At 43.9% G+C, this 27,392-nt stretch overlaps 1 protein-coding gene across 9 annotated transcripts in view; it reads right to left on the bottom strand.

Annotated features, from left to right (window-relative positions):
• LOC119966499 (partitioning defective 3 homolog) overlaps positions 1-27,392 on the bottom strand; it is a 939,848-nt gene that overhangs the window by 165,299 nt on the left and 747,157 nt on the right. The gene's annotated exons all lie outside the window — the stretch shown is intronic.

Below are 27,392 nucleotides of genomic sequence, written 5' to 3' on the forward strand. Positions count from 1 at the left end.
TAGTTTCGTCTGTGGCCGCCACGGCCTCCGCCATGGCGGAAGCGGAAGAGAACCCCACATCGCGCATGCGCCGGCAGTGACGTCAGAGCCAGCTGCCGCTGACGTCACTGCCGGCGCATACGCGGACCGGCGAAAGCCTTTCGGCCAGCCCCACTGCCGGGGACGCCGGTTTTTTGTGCCGGTCTTCTGGTGGCAACCGCTCCGGCGCGGGGCTGGCCCCCAAAGGTGGGGAGAATTCCCCACCTTTGGGGAGGCTCGACCCCTGAGTGGTTGGCGCCACTCCCCTACTCCGGGACCCTCCGTCACGCCGGGTAGGGGAGAATGCCGCCCATGGTTACTAAGGCATCATCACATTTAGAAAAAAGACAAGTGGTTGCACTGAGTAACAACTAGTGTTTGTTTTATTAAGACTGATGTATAAATGACATTGGGAGAACTGGGACTTCATGAGCTTCGATGAGCATGCCCGAATTGGAATTTAGTAAATAGCCTTATTTGTACTCCAAGAATCCCAACTTCTTAAAAGAGCAGGATGTTACTTATAATTGGTGATAAATCTTGGGGCAATGACATCTTGCAATTTATTTGTAACTTCAGTAGGTTAAGGGGCAACACGGTGGCGCAGTGGTTAGCCCCGCTACCTCACAGTGCCGAGGATCCCGGTTCGATCCCGGCCCCGTGTGGAGTTTGCACATTCTCCCCGTGTCTACTTGGGTCTCACCCCCTCAACCCAGAAAGATGTGCAGGGCAGGTGGATTGGCCACGCTAAATTGCCCCTTATCAGAAAAATGTATTTAAAATAAAAGAAACTTCAAAAGATTTAAATTGGATTAGTGGATTAGTTTAATTAATTTAAATTGGATTAGTGGATTGGGAAAATATACAAACAAATTTGATGGCAGATAGTCAATAGCTAGTATTTAAAGTCGTGTTATATGGTCGATAACAAATACATATTCCTCTCGGACACATAACCCAACAGGAAAGGTGAATCAACCACGGCTAACAAGAGAAGTTAAAGGTTGAAGTTAGTGGCTAATAAGGTTGCAGAAAAAAGTGGTAAACCTGCGGATTGGGAACAATTCAGAATCTAGCAAAGGAGGACCATGAAACTGATAAAGAAAAGAGAATGTGAATGTAAAATAGCAGGAAATATAAGCGGACTATTAAAGCATCTTTAGCTATGTGAAAAGACAGAGATTAGCAAGGACAAATGTGAGTCCATTACACGCAAATGTATGATGGAGAATAGTGAGATAGGGAGATGGTAGGAGACCGGAGCTGATTCCAGATTTGTTAGGATACCAGACAAGAACCCGAAACTATTTTTTTAAATATGCAAAACCGTGAGGAAAGGATATTTCACCAGCAGTGATGATTCTGACGAATATGTATCTTTTATGTTAAAATAAAGTTTAATTTAAACACAGAATTAACCACATCAATGTCAAAGAATAGCTTTACAGTTATCAGTTAAACTATTTTTTAATGCAAGGAAAAACTTAAACTTGCTATTTATACAGGCTACTAACTCCAATTAAGCAACCCAATACAGTTCAAATGCCACTTAGAAATAAAGTTAACAAAAAGATTACATGCATAATTGTGTGGCGATTTTTGAGTGGAGCAGAACCAGTACACCTCTGCTCAACCTAGCAGCATTTGGCAAAAATGCTGTTCAACGTAAAATTCTGCTGACTTGTCAAACACAAATCTGCTAGCAAACTGCAGAAGTACAGACACACCTGGCTCCTCCCATTAATTACATAATCTACATCCGAAGCCCTCATTAATTATCTACTTATCAGGGAATCTCCAGTAATCATAATATCCATTAGTCCTCTTGTTAGAATAAATCATGATCTCAGATTTTATGACCTCTTAATTACAGCTTTAGCAGACACTCAGTCTGGATATCTTAATCTAGATTCTTCAATAAGATTACTGCAACAAATATGTATCTTAACGCAAGTTTTTAATAACATTACTGCCACAAATACATAATATATAAAATGCATAGAAAATAGGAGGAGGCCATTCGGCCCTCAAGCCTGCTCCACCATTCATCATAATCATGGCTGATCACCAAATTCAATACCCTGATCCTGCCTTCCCCTCATATTCCTTGATCCGTTTAGCCCCAAGAGCAAGATCTAATTCCTTCTTGAACTGCTTTCTGTGGTCGTGAATTTCCCAGAATAACCACTTTCTGGGTGAAGAAATTCCTCCTCACCTCAGACTTAAAAGGTTTATCCACTGGCTTCAAACTATGACCCCTAGTTCTGGACTCCGCCACCATTGGTAACAGTCTTCCAGACTCTACCCGGTTTAATCCCATTTGGTCCTTATATGTTTCTGTGCAATCCACTCTCACTCTTCTAAGTTTGAATAAATTTAATCCTAAATGACTTGGTCTCTCCTCATATGACAGTCCCACCATCCAAGGAATCAGACTGGCAAATCTTCGTTGCACCTCCTCCATAGCAAGAACATCCTTCCTCAGATGAGATGTGGCCTCACCTACGCCCTATACAATTGTAGTAAGACATCCCTATTCCTATCCTCAAAACCTAGCGTTATGAAGGCCAACATACCATTTGACTTCTTTGCTGCCTGTTGTAACTGCCCGCTTACTCTCAGCCACTGATTCACAAGGACATAAAGGTCTCACTGATATCCACCTCTCTCAATTCACACCCATTCAATTAATAATCTGCTTTCCTATTTTTGCTACCAAAGTGGATCACTTCACATTTATCCACATTATACTGCATCTACCGTGCATATGCCCATTCACTCAGCCTGTCGAAATCCCGCTGAAGCACCTCTGCATCCTGCTCCCAGCTCATCCTCCCACCCAACATTTTAACATCTGAAAATTTGGAGATAATACATTTTAATATATAATGTGAACAGTTGGGATCCTAGCTCCGATCCCTGCGGTACCCCACGAGCCACTGCCTGCCAATCGGAAAAATACCCATTTATTCAAACACTTTGCTTCCTGTCTGCCAACCAGCTTTCTATCCATCTCAAGACACTACCCGCAATCCCATGGGCATTAACCTTACATAATAACCTGCTATGTGGGACCCTGTCAAAAGCCTTCTGAAAGTCTAAATAAACCACATCCACCCATTCTCCTTGGTCAAATCTACTAGTTATGTCTTTAAAGAATTCCAGTAGATTTGTAAAGCGTGGTTTCCCTTTCGTAAATCCATGCTGACTTTGTCTGATTACGCCACTTCTTTCCAAATGCTGTGTTATGAAATCCTCGATAGTGGATAAAAATTTTTATATTCATCACAGAAGAAACTAGACAATTGCTTTAAGTCTGTCTTCACAGAGAAGATGCAGAACATTTCCCAGAAATACTAGGAAACTAAGGGTCTTGTTAAAATAAGGCATTGAAAGAAATTTATATTTATAAAGAGGTAATATTTGGAAAACTAATTGATTGAAGGTTGCTAAATTGCCTGGACTTGGTCAGCTGCATTCCAGAGTGTTAAAGGAAGTAGCTAAAGAGATGGTGGCTGCATTGGCATTTAGCTTTAAAAATTCTATAGATTCTGGAAAGATTCCTGCAGGCAGGAAAGCAGTACATGTAACCCCACTATTTAGGAAGGGAAGGAGAGAGAAAATAGAGAAGTGCAGACCTGTTAGTCTGACATCAGTAGTAGGGAAAATGTTACAATTATAAAGAACGTGGCAACTAGATACTTAGAAAATAATGATATGATTGGCAAAGTCAACATGGATTTTTGAAAGGGAAATCAGGATCAGTTAAACTGTTGGCGTTTTTTGAGACTGCATAGATAAAGGAGAACCAGTGGATGTCTTGGATTTGGATGTTCAGAAGGTGAACAAAATTAGAGCACAAGGGATTGGGGGAAAATACTGGTGTGGATTGAGAATCGGTTAACAGACAAGAGAATAGGAATAAATTGGTTATTCTCCGGTTGGCAGGCTACTATTAGTGGGGTGCTGCAAGGGTCAGTGCTGGGGCCCCAGCTGCTCACCATCTCCATCAATAATCTGGATTGGGGACCAAATGACATTTTAAAAAATTTACTGATGACACAAAACTAGTTGATCATTTAGGTTGTGAGGAGAATGCAAGGAGACTCCATGGGGACTGAACAGTGAATGGGCAGGAATATGGCAGATGGAATATAATGCGAATAAGTGTAAAGTTATCTAATTTGGTCAAAAAAAACAGAAAGGCAGAATATTTCTTCAATGTTGGGAAGTGTTAATGTCCAAAGGGTGCCCTTGTTCATGAATCACATGGAAGCATAGAAAACAGGAGCGGGAGTAGGCTATTCGGTCCTTTGAGCCTTCTCCACCATTCATTATGATCAGGGCAGCACGGTAGCATAGAGGGCAGCACGGTAGCATAGTGGTTAACACAATGGCTTCACAGCGCCAGGGTCCCAGCTTCGATTCTCCCTTGGGTCACAGTCTGTGCGGAGTCTCCACGTTCTCCCCGTGTCTGCGTGGGTTTTCTCCAGGTGCTTCTGTTTCCTCCCACAGTCCAAAGACGTGCAGGTTAGGTGGATTGGCCATGATAAATTGCCCTCAGGTTAGATGGGGTTGCTGGGTTACGGGGATAGGCTGGAGGTGTGGGCTTGAGTAGGATGCTCTTTCCAAGAGCCGGTGCAGACTCGATGGGCCGAATGGCCTCCTTCTGCACTGTAAATTCTATAATTCTATGGCTGTTCATCCAACTCAACTTTCCTTTGAATTTAAAAGCTTTCATGCAGGCACAGTAAGCAATGAGGAAGGTATGTTGTATGTTGGCCTTCATTGCAACAGAATTAGAGTACAGGATTGGAGATATCCAGCTGAAATTGTATGGAGCATTTGTGAGGCGACAACTGGAGTATTGTGTACAGTTTTGGTCTCTTTATCTTGACATACTTGCCAAGGAGGGAGTGGATTAATCCCTGGGGTGGCAGGATTGCCTTTTGCTGAGAGATTGAGAAACTGGGAGTTCCGAAAAATGGGATGATCTCATTGAAACTTATAAAATTCCGACAGGGCTGGACAGGGTGCATCTAGTAAATAGGAAGTTTCCCCTTGTTGGGGAGTCTAAAACTAGGTGGCACAGTCTCAGATAAGGGGCTGGCTATTTAGGACTGAGATGGAGGGATTTCCTCACTCAAGAGGTTGGTCAATCTTTATCTCTATCGCAGAGGATTACGGAAGAAGTCACCGAGAATGTTCAAGTAGAACTTGTTAGATTTGTGCATAATAATGACATAAAAGGATATGGGGATAGGGCAGGAAAGAGAAGTGGAGGAAGAGATCAGCCATGATCTCACTGAATAGCGGACCAACTTGATAGGCCTGCTCCTATAGATACCTAAATATATAGATTCTCTCAGTATTATCAGGCTCCTGAATACATTTTCTTTCTCGTGTGTGATGGAAAAACATTCCAACATAGATTCTATGGGCTGGTTTAGCACAGTGGGCTAAGGCTTGTAATGCTGAACAAGACCAGCAGCATGGGTTCAATTCCCGTTCCAGGAACCCCGAACAGGCGGCGGAATGTGGCGACTAGGGCTTTTCACAGTAACTTCATTGAAGCCTACTTGTGACAATAAGTGATTATTATTATTACTCTTTTTATTTTACATGACAAACATTGGCTAAATTTCATCCAGTGAGGTATTTGACTACTGCATTTAGTGCCCAGCCCTAATTCCCCTTCAACTGAGTGGCTTGCTGGGTCATTTCAAATGGCGATTAAAAGTTCCGGAGTCACATGTAGGCCAGACGACGGAAGGATGGCAGATTTCCTTCTAAAGGAACCAGATGGTGATTTATGACAAATTAAATCTGCTGCGGTGGGATTCGAACCCGGGTCCCAAGAACATTGCACTGCACGGGTACTGACAATATTGCTATGCCACTGCCTCCCTTGATATCTTCTGGTATTAATATTCCAAATTTTGCTGGGTAGCACATGGTACTGACACAGTGTTATGAGTGACCATCACAAACAGCTGCGCTAATAATCCATTATTCCCATGTTTGCTTGAACAAAAAGTGCTTTGCTGTACTTAAGGCAGCAAAATAGGAATGGCTGGAATGCCTATTTGAATGAAATTAAATGAAAATTGCTTATTGTCACAAGTAGGCTTCAAATGAAGTTACTGTGAAAAGCCCCTAGTCGCCACATTCCGGCGCCTTTTCGGGGAGGCTGTTACGGGAAGCGAACCGTGCTGCTGGCCTGCCTTGGTCTGCTTTCAAAGCCAGCGATTTAGCCCTGTGCTAGAATAGCTAATTAGAAGAGGACACAAAAGGCTGAGTGATATCAATTTTGTCCTTCATAACACTCAGCCAACACCGTAAAAAAAAACTACATGAAAGACATGCACATTATTCTGCAGTGGAAAAGTCTGCAGAGTACTGAGGACAGAACAGGGGAATGTGTTTAATTAGAAAAGCCTTTTAAAGCTCCTGCAAAGGCAAAATGGCTAAAATGGATTCCAGTGCTGTACAAATCTATGATTACTTTATCCTGCATTTTTGTGTTGTATCATACAATGGTTACATTTAGTGTTCGCATTCGTCCCATAATCAGAATAATCAACTTTTACAATTGAAAAATCAAAAAAAAAACTAAAATACAAAAAATCCTGAGGCATATGTGATCAGTTTTTTTTTCCCCCACCAGCATAACAAGACCGTACAGCTTTAAATACAATTGAAAACATTTGGATGAATACTCTCCAATTGCCGTATAGAACTTCAGTGAAACAAGCCAATCCTTTAACAAAAGCCACCCCATGGCTACTTAGAATGTTACATATTCGCATAATGACTGAACCAGACCATAATACATAAGTAATTCAATCTTCTTTGTCATCCCTCGAGATGTGCTATCACACCAACCAGAAGGTAACTTCCATTATGTTTGGGGGGGGGAAAAAAAAGGATTCTCTCCAGCGGGTAAATAAAATTCTGGGGATTCAAGACAACACAGCTTTTATTACGAAATGAACACGGTAGGGAATTAGAGACCACACAATCTCCAAATAAATCTTAATCACACCAGGAAGATGCTGGCCACTGAATTGAAGAATGGGATTGAAAAACAGAAGATGCTGGAAATACACAGCAAGCCAGGCAGCATCTGTGTGGAGAGAAAGGGAGTTAATGTTTCAGGTCGATTACCTTTGTATCAGAACAGTGATGCAGTTGAGTCGAAAAGTGGCGCAGTGGTTAGCACTGCTGCCTCACGGCGCTGAGGACCCCGGTTCGATCCCGACCTAAGGTCACCGTCTGTGTGGAGTTCGCACATTTTCACCGTGTTTGCGTGGGTCTCACCCCCACAACCCAAAAATGTGCATGTTAGGTGGATCGGCCACGCTAAATTGCCCCTTAATTGGAAAAAATAGAATTGGGTACTCTAAATTTATTTTAAAAAAGAGTGATGCAGTATTTTCTGCTTTTATTTCAGATTTCCAGTGTCAGCAGCATTTTGCTTTTGAACTGAATCACTGATTTCATCGGTAAGCTCATTTGAATTATTTACTTCTACGATGTGGGCATCACTTATTCTCAGTCCCAACCTGCCCAGACTGAGTGGCATGTTATGCGCTTAAGACTCAACCATGTTCGTGTGGGACTGGAGTCAGGTATAAGGCAGCCCATTTAAGGATATTGGGGCCCGTAACATCTGAGCTCCAGGGTGTCGGAAGCGGGGGTACTCCCCAAGATGCACTGGGGAACCGCATCCCCTTTTCGCTGTAAATCCCCAGATAAGGATTGGGCAATTTCTCTGCACTGGGAATCATCTGAAAGGATATACTCCACCCCTGGCTACACCCCTAACTCCCCACAGGACTCCCACACCCCTTTGACCAACTAACCCTGCCACTGACCTCCCAAAAACCCAAGGGCCACTTGAAAGCCACTACTCACCATTCCACCCTTCCCCACTCGACCACAAAACCCCACACCCCTCCCACGACTGACCACCCCTTTATGATCAACTCACACCCCATCCCCGAACCTACAGACTTTGCGTATAACTTACCATCTTCCCTGGCTTCTCAAAGTGACTGGATCTTTAAAATTACCTATTTTAAGGCAGCTAGTGCTGGGAAAAAGGGGCTGCTGCTTCCTTACCATCGACTCTGCTGCCCTCGACGGCCTCGGGAACCTGCTGCACCACACTGTTCTCACCTGGCCTGAATAAGAAGGTCGGGTGAGAAAGTAGCGGCTGGATTGCAAGGTAAGAAACGAGGAGCAGAGTGGCAATCCAACACTGACTGCCACTCCAGTGAAGTTCTGTGCCTAGGCCTCCACCCCAAGGACTGACCTTTCACATGACTAAGGTGTATCTAATGGGGAATAACAGTTATTCATTAAAAATTCATTCACAGGATATGGGCACTGTCAGATAGGCCAGCATTTATTACCCATCCCTCGTTGCCCATCAGAAGGTGGTGGTGAATTGCCTTCTCAAACCGCTGCAGTCCCTGAGGTGAACCTACACCCACTGTGCTGTGAGGGAGGGATTTCCTGGACTCTGACCCATCGACAGTGAAGGAATGGCGATATATTTCCAAGTTGAGGTGGTGGGTGGCTTGGAGGGAACCTCCACAAGGTGGAGCTTTCAAGTATCTGCTGCTCTTGTCCTTCCAGATGACCATGGTGATGGGTTTGGAAGATGTTGCCTAAAGAACCTTGACGAGTTACTGCAGTGCAACTTGTAGATGGTACACACAGCTGCTCATCGGTGGTAGAGGAATTGAATGTTTGTGGAAGGGATAGCAATCAAGCGGGCTGCTTGGTCCTGGATGGTGTCATGTTGAGCCTCGAGTGTTGCTGGAGCTGCTCTCATCCAAGCAAGTGGAGAGTATTCGATTACACTTCTGGCTCATGCCCTGTAGGTGGTGGAAAGGTTTTAGGAGGGTCAGGAGGTGAGTTGGTTCGCAGTAGGATTCCTAGCCTCTGACCTGCCCTGGTAGCCACAATATTGATATGGCTAGTCCAGTTCAGTTGCTGATCAATGATAACACCCAGGATATTGATTGTGGGGATTCAGCGATGGTGATGCTATCGAATGTCATAGGGCTGTGTTTAGAGTTTTGCCTCTGATTCCCATTGACTCCAGTTCTTTGAGGCTCTTTGTGCCGTACTCGGTTAAATGCTGCCATGATGTCAAGGGCAGTCACTCTCACCTCACCTCTGGCATTCGGCTCATTTGTCCATGTTTGAACCAAAGCTGTAATGAGGTCAGGACCTGAGTGCCCCTCGGAGAACCCAAACTGAGTGCCCGTGAGGATGTTTATAGCACTATTGATAACGCCTTCTATCACTTTGCTGATGAGGGAGAGTAGACTGATATGGTAGTAATTGGCTGTGTTGGATTTGTCCTGCTTCTTGTGTACAGGACATATTGGGTAATTTTCCACATTGCCGGATAGATGCCAGCATTGTAGCTGTACTGGAACAGCTTGACTAGGGGTACAACAAGTTCTGGAGCACAGGTCTTCAATATAAAGCCGGAATATTGTCATGGCCCATAGCATTTGCATCATCCAGAGCCTTCAGAGGTTATGTTGCAATTGTATAAGGTGTTAGTGCGGCCACACCTGGAGTATTGTGTTCAGTTTTGGTCTCCTTACTTGAGAAAGGACGTACTGGCGCTGGAGGGTGTGCAGAGGAGATTCACTAGGTTAATCCCAGAGCTGAAGGGGTTGGATTATGAGGAGAGGTTGAGTAGACTGGGACTGTACTCATTGGAATTTAGAAGGATGAGGGGGGATCTTATAGAAACATTTAAAATTATGAAGGGAATAGATAGGATAGATGCGGGCAGGTTGTTTCCACTGGCGGGTGACAGCAGAACTAGGGGGCATAGCCTCAAAATAAGGGGAAGTAGATTTAGGACTGAGTTTAGGAGGAACTTCTTCACCCAAAGGGTTGTGAATCTATGGAATTCCTTGCCCAGTGAAGCAGTTGAGGCTCCTTCATTGCATGTTTTTAAGGTAAAGATAGATAGTTTTTTGAAGAATAAAGGGATTAAGGGTTATGGTGTTCGAGCCGGAAAGTGGAGCTGAGTCCACAAAAGATCAGCCATGATCTAATTGAATGGCGGAGCAGGCTCGAGGGGCCAGATGGCCTACTCCTGCTCCTAGTTCTTATGTTCTTATGTTTGTTGATATCACATGGAGTGAATCACATTGGCTTAAGACTGACATCTGTGATGCTGGGGACCTCCGGAGGAGACTGAGATGGATCATCCACTCGTACTGCTGGCTGAAGATTGCTGCAAATTCTTCAGCCTTGTCTTTTGCACGAATGTGCTGGGCTCATACATCATTGCAGATGGGGATATTTGTGGAGCTTCCTTCTCCAGTAAGTTGTTTAGTTGTCCACCATCCACGGCTGGATGTGGTAGGACTGCAGAGCTTACATCTGGTGCACTCTTTGTGGGATGGCTATTACTGGCGGCTTGTGCTGTTTGGCATAAATGTAATCCTGTGTTGTATCTTCACCAGTTGACACTTCATTTTTAGGTTTGCCTGATGTTGCTCCTGCCAAGGTCTCCTCACTGAACAAGGGTTGATCCCCTGGCTTGGTGATAATAGTAGAGTGGAGGATGTGCCGGGCCGTGAGGCTGCAGAATGTGGTCACGTATAATTCTGCGGCTGCTGATGACCCACAGTGTCTCAAGGATATCCAGTCTTGAGTTGCTAGATCTGTTTGAAGTCTATCCCATTTAACACGGTGGTAGTGCTACATAACACGACGGAGGGTATCCTCAATGCGAAGACGGTACTTTGACTGTGCGGTGGTCACTTCTACCGATGCTGTTATGGACAGATGCAGGCAGATAGGTGAGGACGAGGTCAAGTATGTTTTACCCTCTTGTTGGTTCCCTCACCACCTGCTGCAGTCTCAGTCTACCGGTTACGTTCTTTAGGTCACGGCCAGCTGGGTCTGTGTTGGTACTACCGAGCCAGTCTTGGCGATGGACATTGAAGTCCCCTACCCAGAGTACATTCTGCACCCTTGCCACCCTCAGTGGCACCCTCCAAATGGTGATTAACATAGAGGAGTACTGATTCATCAGCTGATGGTAGATGGTATGTGTTAATCATCAGGAGGTTTCCTTGCCCATGTTTAATCTGAAGCCATGAGAGCACATGGGGTCCAGAATCGACGTTGAGGACTCTCAGGGCAACCCCCTCTCGACTGTAAACCACTGTGCCGCTACCTCTGCTGGGTCTGTCCTGTTGGTGAGACAGGACATACCCAAGAATACCCAGACATTGTAAGAGATGATTCCGTGAGTATGACTAATCCAGGCTGCTGCTTTACTTGTCCGAGACAGCTCTCCCAACTTTGGCACAAGCCCCCAGAATTTGTAAGGAGGACTTTGTATGGCTGGGTTTTCCATTGGCTTTACACATGCCTATGTTTTTGTAGAGGTTGCATACAACTGGCCAACTGGTGTTGTAGCTGACCACAAATCGTTACCGATTGATGAAAAACCTCATCTGATTCACTAATGTCCTTCAGGTAAGGAAATCAGCCATCCTTCAACAGCACCTTCCAAACCCACGTTGGCTACTGTCCAGAAGGACAAGAGCAGCAAATACCTTGGAACACTGCCACCTGGCGATTCCCCTCCACGACATTCACCATCCTGACTTGGAAATGTTTCGTACTGTCGCCGAGTCAAAATCCTGGAACTTCCTCCCGAACAGCACTGTGAGTGTACCTACACCTCGGAGACTGCAGCGGTTCAACAAAGCAGATCACTGTCACCTTCTCAAGGGCAACTAGGGATGTGCAATAAATGCTGGCCCAGCTAGCGACACTCACATCCTGTAAATTAACTTTTACAAAATCACCCCCAGCCTCCCCACCAGCAATCTGAAACCAGGTGATGTTGAGGTAAATTGTGGAACCATTGTCCTCAATTAGATCAGATAATTCAAGAGACCAGATTGTGATCTGCTGATTTCCATGGCTTAGAATGGTGAGCATTTGTTTTTAATCATCTGGACCGTGTTAATGGCAGCTTTAATCCAAAGCTAACCAAATAAATTAACTTTGAATTTTCTTAACTGCTGTAAAGTCACTTTGCACATTAATACTAATATTAATTTTGCAGGTGCAATGATATTTTGCAGAATTACTGTCCTGTGTGGTGTCACTACGTATCACTCATTCACAAAATTCTCTCTACGGAAAGGAATTTACCACACTAAGTTCAACACAATCAATTTTAGCAGATCTGCATGCTAAGTGTGTTTGGGCTCAGCAACTATCTGGATGAGTGATTATCTAGGTATGTAAAATACCGGGATGCCTTTCCCTTTCATGTGGGATAGAAAAACATTCCAAAATCACTGCGTTTCCCTTTTCTGAAAGAGAGCTTCTTTCTCTAATATAGCAGACATTGTTCCAAATCCTCTTCAATTGGCTCAACGTCTGCAGTGGAAACACAAATTTGTGATCTTGGCTGAGGATCTGTCGAGACGTGCAGTACAGTATCTACCGTAGCCCACAACTGTGGTGCTGAATATTACATTATTTTCAGACTTTTCACCACTGATCTGTGAGCCATCTGGGTTCCTGGATCTTACATCAAGGCAAATGATTAGCATTACGACTAGCTCTGCCAAGCTGGAATTTGAATGTCAAATGAAAAGGGAAGAACTGAGAAACCAAACACTGAAAACTGACATCCCGCTTAGCTCATGCAGTAATGTAAAAAGAGATGGCTCTATGCATACTTCAAATGTATGCACATACAAAGGATCTGACAATTTCTTAATCTCTGTCTGGCTACTTAAGAGGTCAGAGTTTCCACAAGCAAGCATATTCGTACTGCAGCTTTTAATATTTCAGCTAATTCTCCAAACAGGCATCACAAACAAGATTGATAGCTTATAATCAACAACCTTATTTTTATAGCTCCTTTGAGAAAGTGCAGACACAAAGCAGCAACAGAAAGATGAATGCATGTTTGAAAAGACTGGTTTGAAAGAGACTTCAAAAGTCTGGGGAAGTGGTGGATATGATACAGTAGTTTACTCAGGGAGTTCCAGTGAGGTATTTGAAGTACAAGAGCAGTGAAACAGCAGGATGCATCAGTAGGTAACGTTAGTGGGATGAAGGACTTTGATTTGGAAAAGGTTGATACAGTAGAGTGGGGGGGTAAGGATAACATATTTCCTTCCCTGAAAGGCATTATTAAACCTGTTGGGTTTTAACAATAATCTCAGCTTCATGGTCACTTCTATCGTTGTTAATGATTTAAAGCCCGCAGCTGGCAAATCAATGCATTATCACAAAATTATGGAGCAACTGAGGATGCGACTTAAGCACAGGTTGAGTGAAGAATAAAAGACCCATGAAAATTAGACAAGAAAGAGAATGTTGCAGTTTCAGAGGATAAGTAATTTAGTGCAAAAGCTAAAGGAAGGAAATCCAGCAATAAGAGCAACATAGAGCTTTCGACGACAGTACAGTTCGAGGGTGGCACAGTAGCAGAGTGATTAACACCATTGCTCCAGGGTCCCAGGTTCAATTCCCGGCTTGAGTCACTGTCTGTGTGAAATCTGCACGTTCTCCCCGTGTCTGCCTGGGTTTCCTCCGGGTGCTCCGGTTTCCTCCCACAAGTCCCGAAAGATATGCATTTAGTAATGTGGACATTCTAAATTCTCCCTCTGTGTTTTAGGGGCCTCACGGTAGCATGGTGGTTAGCATCAATGCTTCACAGCTCCAGGGTCCCAGGTTCGATTCCCGGCTGGGTCACTGTCTGTGTGGAGTCTGCACGTCCTCCCCGTGTGTGCGTGGGTTTCCTCCGGGTGCTCCGGTTTCCTCCCACAGTCCAAAGATGTGCGGGTTAGGTGGATTGGCCATAAAAAAAAAGAAAAAAAGAAAAAACAAAAAAAAAAAAACAGGGCAGCAGGGTAGCATGGTGGTTAGCATAAATGCTTCACAGCTCCAGGGTCCCAGGTTCGATTCCTGGCTGGGTCACTGTCTGTGTGGAGTCTGCACGTCCTCCCCCTGTGTGCGTGGGTTTCCTCCGGGTGCTCCGGTTTCCTCCCACAGTCCAAAGATGTGCGGGTTAGGTGGATTGGCCATACTAAATTGCCCGTAGTGTCCTAATAAAAGTAAGGTTAAGGGGGGGGTTGTTGGGTTACGGGTATAGGGTGGATACGTGGGTTTGAGTAGGGTGATCATGGCTCGGCACAACATTGAGGGCCGAAGGGCCTGTTCTGTGCTGTACTGTTCTATGTTCTATGTTCTATGTACCCGAACAGGCGCCGGAATGTGGTGACTAGGGGCTTTTCACAGTAACTTCATTGCAGTGTTAATGTAAGCCTACTTGTGACAATAAAGGTTATTATATTATATAGCTGACAAACATTTTTAAAAGAGCATGGAGAAAGAGCAGGGGAGTGGGACTAATTAGATAGCTTTTTCAATGAGCCGGCAGAGTCAGGATTGGGTGAATAGTTTCATTCAGTACTGTATTGTTCTATGAGTCTAAGTGTGGAAACAGACAGTCACTTTAGTAAGAAAAATATGTCAGAAAAGCAAGGACAGAAGCCATAGTGCACCTTAGATGGCCAGACTACTACCATCACAGTTTGGGTGCAGACACATTCAGTTTTGTAGCCGACAGAATGGCTTCATATGGAGTAATGAGTTCATTTTAATTCCTTCATGGGATTTGGGTGTTGTTGGCAAGGCCAGCATTTATTACCCATCCCTAATTGCTATTGAAAAGGCAGTGGGTAATCTGCCAGAACATTCTAGGCAAATTCTAGTCAGGCCCATAATATTTGCAAGTTGAGCAAGGATTGGGTCTTTCAAGGTACTGAACATTCCGGAGCGTGATGCACCAAATGGTTACATCCATGTGCAAAACTACTTTGGCACAATATCAAACAAGAATGGAACAGTTCACGTCTTCTAAATGTTTCAGGATGGGTATAGCAGTGCCTGCTCAAGTTGAGCTGCTTATAAAGCCACATGCTCTTTTTCTTCTTCCATTAGTCTGCGGTGCTGAATTTTAAGTGTGTTGCAGCAAAACGCACCTAATTTTCTATAATCTTTTGCATCATCCACAGAATCCCAAAAGCTGCAGCAGCTTCTACCTTTAGGGGAAACTTTCAGCGGAATCAATTTTGCTCGGATCAATGAAGATCTCAACTGCAGACACATTACATTTTAATGCTAATTCTCATCTGAGTAGGTAACATCCAGTTTCAGTTTTGAACTTGGACTGCTCAGTCATCAACACAACCATTTCTAACCTTTTCAGTGTTATTTCAGATGATCTGGAAAATGCAATTAGATCACTTGAACACATGACAATAGTGAGAATCTTGAGTAGTGAGACATGTCAGATTCTGACTTCTGATGTTTTCTGCAAGACAACTGGCTTTCAAAGCTACCATTTTAAAGTATAATGTAAGGGGGATCACATTTACATGGAATATTAAGGTGCATCTTTGACTGTTTCAGCACGAGTGTAGGAGAGTGCCTGAATTACTACCTCACTTACGTTCTGATGGAAGAATGGCAATCCAACTATTCCTTCACAGTACATGTGTAAAGCAAAATACTGTAACTGAACGCAAAACAGAAAATACTCAGCAGGTAAGGCAAGATCAGGGACAAAACAGACAAGGTAATCCTTCTGGTGCAAAACCCTCATCAAAATAAAATATGGAGAGGTATATCAATACAATCCTGAAAAAATATTAAAACTCGCTACCGCCTCATCTTCAAGCTCAAATCTTAAAGGATTGAAATCAGCGTTCAGACTAGGGGTTTGGAGTTTCCTCGAAGATGAATCGTTCTTGAACTTTATGGTAACCATCATTGGAACAGTGCCTTTTTTTAAATTTAGAATACCCAATTCCTTTTCTCCAATTAAGGGACAATTTAACCTGCCCAATTCACCAATCCTGCAGATCTTTTGGGGTTGTGGTGATGAGACCCAGGCAGTCACAGGGAAAATGCGTAAACTCCATATGCAACCCAGGATTGGAATCGTACCCGGGTCCTCGGCACCGTGAGGCAGCAGTACTAATCATTGACCTGGGGACCCAGATTCGGATCCCACAACAGGTGGTGAAATTTACACTCAATAAATATCTGGAAATAAAAGGCTAATGATGACGATGAAACCATTGCCGATTGAGGTAAAAACCTATCTGGTTTACTAATGTCCTTTAGGGAAGGAAATCTGCCATCCTTACCTGGTCTGGCCGACATGTGACTCCACACCTACAACAATATGGTTGACGCTTAAATGCCCTCCGAAATGCCTAGCAAGCCATTCAGTTTTATTCAACCGCTATAAAAACACATAAAAGAAATGAAACCAGACGGACAACCCGGCATTGGCCCAGGCACCGGAAACGGCAATGGCAAACCCAGCCCTGTCGACCCTGCAAAGCCCTCCGTACGGACATCTGGGTGCTTGAGCCAAAGTTGGGACAGCTGTCTCACAGACTAGCCAAGCAACGGCCTGACAGTCATACTCACAGAATCATACCTTACAATGTCCCAAACAGCACTATCACCATTCCTAGACATGTTCTGTTTCACCGGCAAGACAGATCTTGAAGAGGTGGCGACACAGTGGTATCAGCTGATGAATCAGTACTCCACCACGTTGAACACCATTTGGAGGAAGCACTGAAAGTAGCAATGGTGCAGAATATAATTTAGGTGAGGGACTTCAATGTCCATCACCAAGGGTGGCTTGATAGTACCACCACAGACCAAGATGGCCGGGTCCTAGAGGAAATAGCTGCTAGACTGGGGCTGCACAGGTGGAGGGGAACCAACAAGAGGGAAAAACATACTTGACCTCATCCTCACTAAGCTGCCTGCTGCAGATGCATCTGTCTATGACAGTATCAGTAGAAGTGACCCCATACAGTCCTTGTGGAAACAAAGTCCGGTTTTTACATTGAGGATACCCTCCATCATGTTGTGTGGCAATACCACCATGCTAAATAGGATAGACCTCAAACAGATCTAGCAACTCCAGACTGGACATCTATGACGTGCTGTGGGCCATCCACATGGCCCGGCATATCCTCCACTCTACCATTAACACTAAGCCAGGGGATCAACACTGGTTCAATGAAGAATGCAGGAGAGAATGGCAGGAGCAACATCAGGCATACCTAAAAATGAGGCATTAACCTGGTGAAGCTACAACACAGGACTACTTGTCTGCCTAACAGAATAAGCAGCAAATAATAGACAGCACTAAGTGATTCCATAACAAACTCATCAGACCTACGCTCTGAAGCCCTGGCACATCCAGCCGTGAATAGTGGTGGACAATTAAACAACTCATTGGAGGAGGGGACTCCACAAATATCCCCACCCTCAATGATGGAGGAGCCCAGCACATCTGTGCAAAAGACAAGGCTGAAGCATTCACAACAACGTTCAGCCAGAAGTGCTGAGTGGATGATCCATCGCAGTCTCCTCCGGAGGTCCCCAGCATCACAGATACAGTATCAGTCTTCACCCAATACGATTCACTCCACGTGATATCAAACAACTGTTGAAGGCACTGGATACTGAAAAGGTTAAAGGCCCTGACAATATTCTGGCAATAGTACAGAAGACTTGTGCTCGAGAACTTGCCGCCCCCCTTATCCAAGCTGTTCCAGTACAGCTACAACACTGGCATCTACCCGGCAATGTGGAAAATTACCCAGGTGTGTCCTGTACACAAGAAACAGGACAAACCCAATCCAGCCAAATACTGTGCAATAAGTCTACTCTTCATCATCAGTAAAGCAATGGAAGGAGTCATCAACAGAGCTATCAAGCGACACTTACTCAGCAATAACCTGCTCACGGACGCTCAGTTTGGGTTCCGCCAGAGTCACTCAGCTCCTGACCTCATTACAGCCTTGGTTCAAACATGGACAAAAGAGCTGAATGCCAGAGGTGAGGTGAGAGTGACTGCCATTGACATGAAGGCAGCATTTTATTGAGTATGGGGTCAAGGAGCCCGAGCAAAACTGGAGTCAATGGGAATCAGGGGAAAACTCTCCGCTGGTTGGAATCATACCTGGCACAAAAGAAAATGGTTGTGATGGGTAGAGATCAATCATCTCAGCTCCAGGACATCAATGCAGGAGTTCCTCAGGGGAGTGTCCTAGGCACAACCATCTTCAGCTGCTTCATCAATGACCTCCCTTCCATCATAAGGTCAGAAGTGGGGACGTTCGCTGATGACTGCACAATGTTCAGAAAATAGAATTGTCCATGTCCAAATGTGGCAAGACCTGGACAATATCCGGGCTTGGGCTGACAATTGGCAAGTTACATTCATGCCACACAAGTACTAGGCAATGACTATCTCCTACAAGAGAGGACCTCACCATCGCCCCATGCCATTCAATGGCATTACCACCGCTGAATCCCCCACAATCAACATCCTGGGTGTTATCACTGATCAGAAACTGAACTGGACCAGCCGTCTTAATATTGTGGCTACCAGAGCAGGTCAAAGGCAAGGAATCCTACGGCGAGTAACTCACCTCCTGATCCCCCAAAGCCTTTCCACCATCTACAATGCACAAATCAGGAGTGTAATGGAATACTCTCCAGTTACCTAGATGAGTGCAGCCCCAACAACACTCGTCAGCATCCCGGACAAAACAAGTCGCTTATTTGTTGCCCCTTCTACAATCTTTCAATCCCTTCACCGACGGAGTGGCAGCCGTGTATACCATCTGCAAGATGCACTGTAGCAACTCACCAAGGTTCCTTAGGCAGCATCTTCCAAACCCACGACCATCTGGAAGGCCAAGAGCGGTAGATACCTGGGAACCCCACCACCTGGAGGTTCCCCTCCAAGTCACTCACCACCCAGACTGTCGCTGGGTAAAAATCCTGGAACTCCCTCTCTAACAGCACTCTGGGTGTACCTACACCTCAAGAGACTGCAGTGGTTCAAGAAGGCAACTCATCACCACCTCCTGTAGGGCAAGTAGGGATGGGCAATAAATCCTGGCCTAACCAGCAATGCCTACATCGCATACATGAATTAAATAAAAATTTAAATTAAGGAATGGATGGATCAAGGTATGCAGTTATCAAAATGAAAGATGATCAATAAGTGGGCGGCACGCTGGCGCAATGGTTAGCACTGCTCCCTCACGTCATCGAGGACACGGGTTCGGTCTCGGCCACGGGTCACTGTCCGAGTTGAGTTTGCACATTTGCCCCGTGTCTACGTGGGTCTCACAACCCAAAGATGTGCAGGGTAGGTGGATTGGCCATGCTAAATTGCCCCTTAATTGAAAAAAAAGAATTGGGAACTTAAATTTTTTTTAAATCAATAACCGGGTGCAATGAATTTACTGCTGAGTTTCTTAGAAAATCAAGGCAGTATTTTGAGCGAAGAACAAATTACTTGCTGTTAAGAAACATATTTAGTCTACTGAGAAATTCATTTGCAGCTTGATCTGGAATGATACAATATTCATTATCCTCACTGGCATTAGCTGTGAAAGCTTCAGAGTTGGGTTGGAAAACCCTTTGTTGACCTAATAGCTTTTGACTGGAAGCACTAATTACATCTTTCTTGATTCTAAATAGCAACACCAACATGTCACAAACAACAGCACAGAAAACTGATTCTCTGCAGTATCTACCACCCCTCATGGAATCACAATCAGGTACCACAAATGTAGCAGTGGAGAGCCAGTGTTCACTACTGGTAATGTCTCTAGTCAGGCAGAAATTATTAATTTCACACCCATGTCAGAACAGGCCCTTCTTCTGAAGGCAGCTCTTCTTACCTCACCATCTACCACACAAACACTGATACCAATTGTATCCACTTTCACCTCAATTTCAGCTATGTGATCTCAGCTGGGACTATGGAACCAAACATTACCCTCGACTGTGGGTAGACCTGCCAAATATTAACCTGGAAATATAATTCTTATGGCTAATAATGCCTCCCTCTTTATCACAACTTCTTTTGTGAGAAGGAAAACATTGTTTGATTGGTTCATTCCACAAAAATATCCACATTCTGATTGTCACATACGTCCTTGGGTTCATTTACTTTGCATCAATGAGAAAGATAGGAAGCTCCAGTTTTTAATCTCACTTAAGCTTCGGGCCTATATTCAGGGCTAAGTGGTAGTCAAAAGTTCATAATTATTTGTGGCCTAGAATTTTGTTTTTATTCGCACTTTCAGTTAAGTTCTGCTTTGTATTCCATGGTACATTTTTTGTGTTTTACTCATGTTCAGCATCAAAGACAATTCAATTAAATGAACAAACTCCCCATGAACACCCCAGCAGTGGTGGCAGATCCACAAAGCCTAAACCCGTCCTCACTCGATGTACCAACGTTTAAGCAGGAGTAAATCGGAGTGGGAACTGTGCCAAAATTATCTACATCTGTGACAGTGACACTTAACTACAGCACCTCCACTGTTACCCCAGTTAAATTAATTAAGACCTAGGAATGGAGGCGAGAGGTATTTGTTTTGAACCACTGCACCACCACACAATGTTTCATTCACGCAGAGTGAATTTGTAAATTCCGAGCCCTATGTCATGTTGCTCTGCGTACATGTTTCTGTAAGAAGTCTTACAACACCAAGTTAAAGTCCAGCATGTTCGTTTCAAACACTAGCTTTCGGAGCACTGCTCCTTCCTCAGGTGAATTCACCTGAGGAAGGAGCAGTGCTCCGAAAGCTAGTGTTTGAAATGAACATGTTGGACTTTAACCTGGTGTTGTAAGACTTCTTACTGTGCTCACCCCAGTCCAACACCGGCATCTCCACATCATACATGTTTCTGAGCATCGTTACCCCCAGATTGCGCTGCACAATCAGGAGTGCACTCCCGATCCAGATTAGATTTGTTTTCTTCAGCCATTCTGAGAACCTAGTTCCACAGACCAGGTTTCCAGTGATTCACCAGATGACTGTACTCTTTGTGAAAGGTCAGCCACAAACTCTGGGGACGAGCATCTGTAATTTTATTCATCTGCTGTATTAATTTTCAAAAGAACCAGCAAGGAACATCTGCTTTCCAGTCTGCTCGAGGAATGTACTGTCAGATGCTTGTAGACTTCCCACGAAGTTGCCCAACAAATTGGACGAAGGGATGCAACCAACTTAACGTTTCCACAAATAAAGGCTCACCTGTTCACTCATTATGGTGTAACTGATGCTGCATATGGCTTTTTAGGCATTTTATGCACAACAGTAATTGGGAATAATTGATAACTAATGGCCCGAATAATTATTGTATTTGTAGAAAAATATTTTATAAAGACAAAACCTGGGCGGCAAGAGGGCATAGTGGTTAGCACTGAGCATCGTTACAATGAGGTTCAATCCCGGCCCCGGGTCACTGTTTACACATTCTCCCGTGTCTGTGTGGGTCTCACTCTCACAACCCAAAAGTGTGCAGGGTAGGTGATTTGCCCATGCTAAATTCCCTTTAAATGGAAAAAATTATTGGGTAGTCTAAATGTAAAAAATATAAAGACAAAATCAAATAAAGCTGTTACATTTATGAAGTCTGAGCAATTTCCCTCTGCAGTATGTGTAATGAAATGTTGGGATTTGGAAAAAGGAGTTGATATATTTTTTATAGAGGAGAGTGCCAAACAGAAGCATATAAATATGGGAGGGAGGAGGATTAATTTGTCTCTGCTTTGTTGTGGTGCTGGAGGAGGAACTGTTTCTGGAGGCTTGAGAATCACATGGACTGGACGGGAGGTGGAGGATTTAGATATGCACCAGCGGGCTGTTGCAAGGTACAATAAAGGTGATTATGTTGGCCCATCGCCGAATGATAGAGATGCCAATCCAAACACCCCCTTCTGCTGCTGGGGTACACTTCCTGGGAGCCCAACAGTTCTTCAGTCCCACACTAGCTCTTCCTTCTACCTTTGAGTTGTGCAGCATATTCCTCCAATTTAGACGGATCATAATATCCCAAGAAAGCATTGGAATCCCAGAGGTACAACAGCTATCAAAAAAAATCAAGCTTAAGCTCACTGCACAGTCAAGTAGTGAATGAAACAATGCAGCAGAGTGACCCGAGTCTCACTAGTTGCCAATGAGTGGGTTGAAGTGCTTTTCTTCTCATGGCGTATGGGCATCACTGTCAAGGTCAGTATTTATTGCCGATCCTTAGCTGCCGTCGAGAAGATGAAGAGCCATCTTCTTGAACTGTTGTGGTTCATGAAGAATAGATGCCCCAACAGTGCTGCCAGGAAGAGAATTCCAGATTTTTGGTTCAATGACAGTGAAAGAATGTTGCGGAAGCTCCTCTTCAGGGTGAGGTATGGCTGGAGGAAAACCTGCAGGTGATAGTGTATTTATGTGTCTCCTGCTCTTGTCCATCTAGGCAGTAGAAGCATGAATTTGAAAGTTGCTGTTGAAGGAGGTTTGGTGAATTGCTGTCGTGCATTTTGTAGATGGTACATACTGCTGGTACTGTGCATCAGTAATGGAGACAGTGAATGGTGAAGAGTGATTGATGGAATGTCAATCTACACAGACTGCTTAATCTTGGATGTGTTGAGCTTGTTGAGTCTTCTTGGAGTCGCACACATCCAGGCAAGTGGAGATTGTTCCATCACATTCTTGACTTATGCCTTGTAGATGGTGAGGGTTTGGGGAGTCATGAGGTTGGTTACACGCCACCGAATTCGCAGCCTCCGCTCTGCACTTGCAGCCACTGTATTTCTTTGGCTAGCCCGGTCTAGGTTCAGATCATTGGTAACCCCAAGGATGTTGATAGCCGGGAATTTAATGATGGTATAACATTCCTGAAAAGGGAAATGGTTACATTCCCTCTTGTTGGAGATGGTAATTGCCTGGCATTTGCGTGGCATGAATGTTACTTGCCATTTCTCAGTCCAAGCTTGAAAGTTGTCCAGGTCTGACTGCATGTGGACACCCATTGCTTCAGTAGTTGAGTAAACATGAATGGAATTGAACACTCTGCAATCAAAAATGAACATCCTCACTTCTGATGTTATGGTGGAGGGAGGTCACTGGGAAGCAGCTGGACGAGGACACTATAATATGGAACTCCTGTAGCAAGCCCTGGGTCTTTGATGATAACCTCCAACAACCATAACTATCTCCATTTGTGCTAGGTATGACTCCAACCAGTGGAGAGCTTCCCTCCGTTTCCCACTGACTTCAGTTTTAATTGGGCTCCATGACGCTTCAGTCGGTCAAATGTTGCCTTGATGTTAAGGGTGTTCACTCTCACTTCTGCTCTTCAATATCGTCCCTTTGTCCATGTGTGAACCAACGCTGCAAGGATGCCTGGAGCAGGGTGGCTCTGATGGAATCCAAACCGAGCATCAAGAAGCAGGTGACTGCTGCAAATATGCACGGTCAATGACACCTTCCATCACCGTGCTGAGTTTTTCTGTGTGTGCTGCACCAAGGAATGTCACAGATCAGTTAGTCAGGCAGTCAAAACTTCGATGTGTAGCAAGTTCGGAGATAGAGAGCAGAGCATTATGCAGAATTTGAATTGGCACACAGAAAAAAAAAATGTCAATTAATTATACCAAGAAAGAATTTGGAAATTCTCCCAGGTGGATGAAGACGATATCATTTCAGAAAGCCCAGTTCACCTTATCCTGTGGGAAGAGTCTTGTGAAGCTAGATAAAACTTGCTGAAGGACTCTCTGTACCACACAAACGTAAAACAAAGTAGATGAATCAATCATGTACGATGCACAGACAGAAGGAAGAATGTGACAGAGATGATGACCATGATGATGGTACAAAAACAAAATATTGTATTTATACAGTATTTTATATAATTTTTTATAGTAAATATCTCAAGATGCTTCACTGGAATAGCATCAAATAAAATTTCATACCGAGTCACAAAAGCATGTATTAGCGCTGATTACCTAAAGGCTGGTGAGAGAGGCATGTTTTAAAGAGTGCCTTAAGCGAGTAATGGAAAGGTGGAGATGCCTGGGGAGGAAAATCCGTTCATTTAGGATTGTTCCAGCTGAAGGCACAGCTGCCAATCTTGGAGTAATTATAACTGAAGATGAAAAACACTCCCAAAGAGTCACATTGGGCTCAAAATGTTAACTCTGTTTCCCACTCTGTTGATGCTGCCAAACCTTTTCCTTGCACCGTTCGTTATTATTTCAGTTTTCCAGCATCCGCAGTATTTTAGTTTTATTCTAGTGTTTTGGAGAACTTCATGTTTACAGAGAGCAGAAGTTGGGAGGTCAGCCAGGGTTGGGTGGAATTGTCAAGTCGAGAGGTGATAAGGGTTTCATGAGGTAGTTGAGCTGAGGCGGGGTGGAGTCAGGTGATGTTACAAAATTGGAAATACGTTGTCCTAGTGATAGTGATGTTGTGGGAAGCTCATCTCAGGGTAACGTATGACTCCAATGCTGTGAGCGACAAGTTCAGCCTCTTATAGTTGTAATGGAGACATATGGAGCCACTGGCTCAGGAATGGACTATATCGTGAGGACTGAAGACAATGGCTTTGGTTTTCACAATATTTAGTTGGATAATTTTTTCTCATTCAGTACTAAATGTTAATTAAGCAGCCTAATGATTTAGAGTTTGTGGAGGAGTTGAGGATGGTGTGTTAAGTAATGGGTTAAGAGACATTCCAATTAGTTGTCTCATTTATGTTAAGTATCCAATAATTGACACTGACTATGTAAAGGGACTTCAGGTGGCCTGTGTGTCAAATGATGTTACGATAGAGCTTGATGTTAGAGTTTTGTGCAGAGTCTGTTGAAATAATTTAAAGGTGTTTGTGGAAAAGGAGCAGAACCTTAGAATCTTTATACAACAGCAGTTAAACGTATAACAAATGGTAGCAGAGGATGGTTGCTGTGCAAATGTGAAGGGTTGAATGATACTTTTACAGACCAAACCAAGGCGTAAGAGAGAGAAAAAACAAAGATATATGGCTGAACCTAGGATAAAGGTGGCTGGAAATTACTACCCCCCGTTATTTTCTGAAAGGGGAATGTACAAACATTGGAGAAGTGCAGTACTTGTATGGACTAAGGTAACTGCCTTGGGAAAGAGAAAACAAGGTATGGCATTGGCTTTCTCTACCGTATGTCATTAAAATCTGGAGCAAAGTGTTTTCTGTGCTGGAATTGGAAGAGTTAGACTCAGAAGAAGGTCTGCAGACTCTTAAGTTATATGGATAAGATTTAAAAGAAGGATGACTTGTTAAGTGCGTATGAAGCATAGTCGGATTTTGATAGGTTCCAGAAAAAGAGGATTTCGCCATTGAAGACTATATAATGGTATTTGGCAGACTACATAAAAGGCTGCAGAAACACAGCCTGGAATTTTCATAGTATGTGTTGGCCGTTAAATTACTTGACTCTGCTAGAGTGAGCAACATGGATAGGCTCCTAGTTTTAACAGGAGTTCAGTTTGCGGATAAGGATGCCTTATTCGATCAGATGACAGAAGCTTTAAAAACGTTTCTAGGGAAACATTCGATTCCGATGGCTCTGATGACCCAAATAGGTCAACCTGCAATAAAGCTGAATACGGAAGATACACTACTAACAGGATGGCAAAATCGTACGGCTACAAACAGGTTCCAAGACTATAGAAGGAGATCGGGACCCGGAAATTAAGACGACAGAAACCCAGTTAGAACCTACAATAGGAAGGTGAACTCCAGAAATGCCCGGGGCATAGAACATAACATCGCAGTACAGGCCCTTCGGCCCTCGATGTTGCGCTGACCTGTGAAACCACTCTAAAGCCCATCTACACTATTCCCTTATCATCCATATGTCTATCCAATGACCATTTAAATGCCCTTAGTGTTGGCGAGTCCACTACTGTTGCAGGCAGAGCAATCCACGCCCTTACTACTCTCTGAGTAAATAACCTACCTCTGACATCTGTCCTATGTCTATCTCCCCTCAATTTAAAGCTATGTACCCTCATGCTAGACATCACCATTTGAGGAAAGAGGCTCTCACTGTCCACCCTATCTAATCCTCTGATCATCTTGTATGCCTCAATTAAGTCACCTCTTAACCTTCTCTCTAACGAAAACAGCTTCAAGTCCTTCAGCCTTCCCTCATAAGATCGTCCCTCCAAACCAGGCAACATTCTAGTAAATCTCTTCTGCACCCTTTCCAATGCTTCCACATCCTTCCTATAATGCGGCGACCAGAATTGCACGCAATACTCCAAATGCGGCCGCACCAGAGTTTTGTACAGCTGCAACATGACCTCATGGATCCGAAACTCAATCTCTCTACCAATAAAAGCTAACATACCGTACACCTTCTTAACAACTCTCTCAACCTGGGTGGCAACTTTCAGGGATCTATGTACACTGGACACCTGAGATCTCTCTGCACATCCACATGACCAAGAATCTTGCCATTTAGCCCAGTACTCTGTCTTCCTGTTGTTCCTTCCAAAATGAATCACCTCACACTTTTCTGCATTAAACTCCATTTGCCACCTCTCAGCCCAGCTCTGCAGCTTATCTATATCCCTCTGTAACTTGTAACATCCTTCCGCACTGCCCACAACTCCACCCACTTTAGTGCCATCTGCATGATAAATCGATGTTTTCAATGTGACTCTCAATACCACTATACTTTCAACTGTTCAACACGTTATAATAGTGTTTGAAGCGAAACATGACATGGAAGCGTCAGAAGAGGAAAAAGATAATGACCAGAAAGGCATTGTCCTATTAACAAGCAGTTTTATGCCCGTAATGATGATGTTGGTTGCAGAATCCTTCAATTGTGCTGTATTGGACAGTTGCTGCACTGTTGTCAGATTGTTTTACAAAAAGAGGGGCTAGCTCACAGAAACTTTTGGATATTGTTAATGAAGGGCGCTTGTTTCTGTGACTTTTTTTTCCAAAAAAAATGAAAAAAAAAGGGGAAATTGCGTGTGTGTTTTTGAGTTTCTTGTAATTTTGTTTTCACCTAATTTTGTTTTCTCCAAGGAAGGGTAGACTGTTAAGTAATGGGTCAAGAGACATTCCCATTAGTTGTCTCATTAATGTTAAGTATCCAATAATTGATACTGATATGTAAAGGGGCTTCTGGTGGCCTTTGTGTCAGGTGATGTGATGTTAGAGTTTTGTACCGAGCCTGTTGACGTAAATTAAAGGTATTTTTGGAAAAGGAGCAGAACCTTTGACTCTTTATACAACAGCAGCTAAATGTATAACAAGGTGGTGAGGTTGAAACTGGATATCAGCAGAACAGATATGGAAATAAACACTGCTTCTGGATAATTTGCCTAGGTGCAGCATGTAGATAAGAAATGGGAGGGGGCCCAGGATAGATTTTTGAGGGACACCAGCAGCAA

This window comes from Scyliorhinus canicula, chromosome 5 (genome assembly GCF_902713615.1).
Source record: "Scyliorhinus canicula chromosome 5, sScyCan1.1, whole genome shotgun sequence".
Lineage (NCBI taxonomy): Eukaryota > Metazoa > Chordata > Chondrichthyes > Carcharhiniformes > Scyliorhinidae > Scyliorhinus > Scyliorhinus canicula.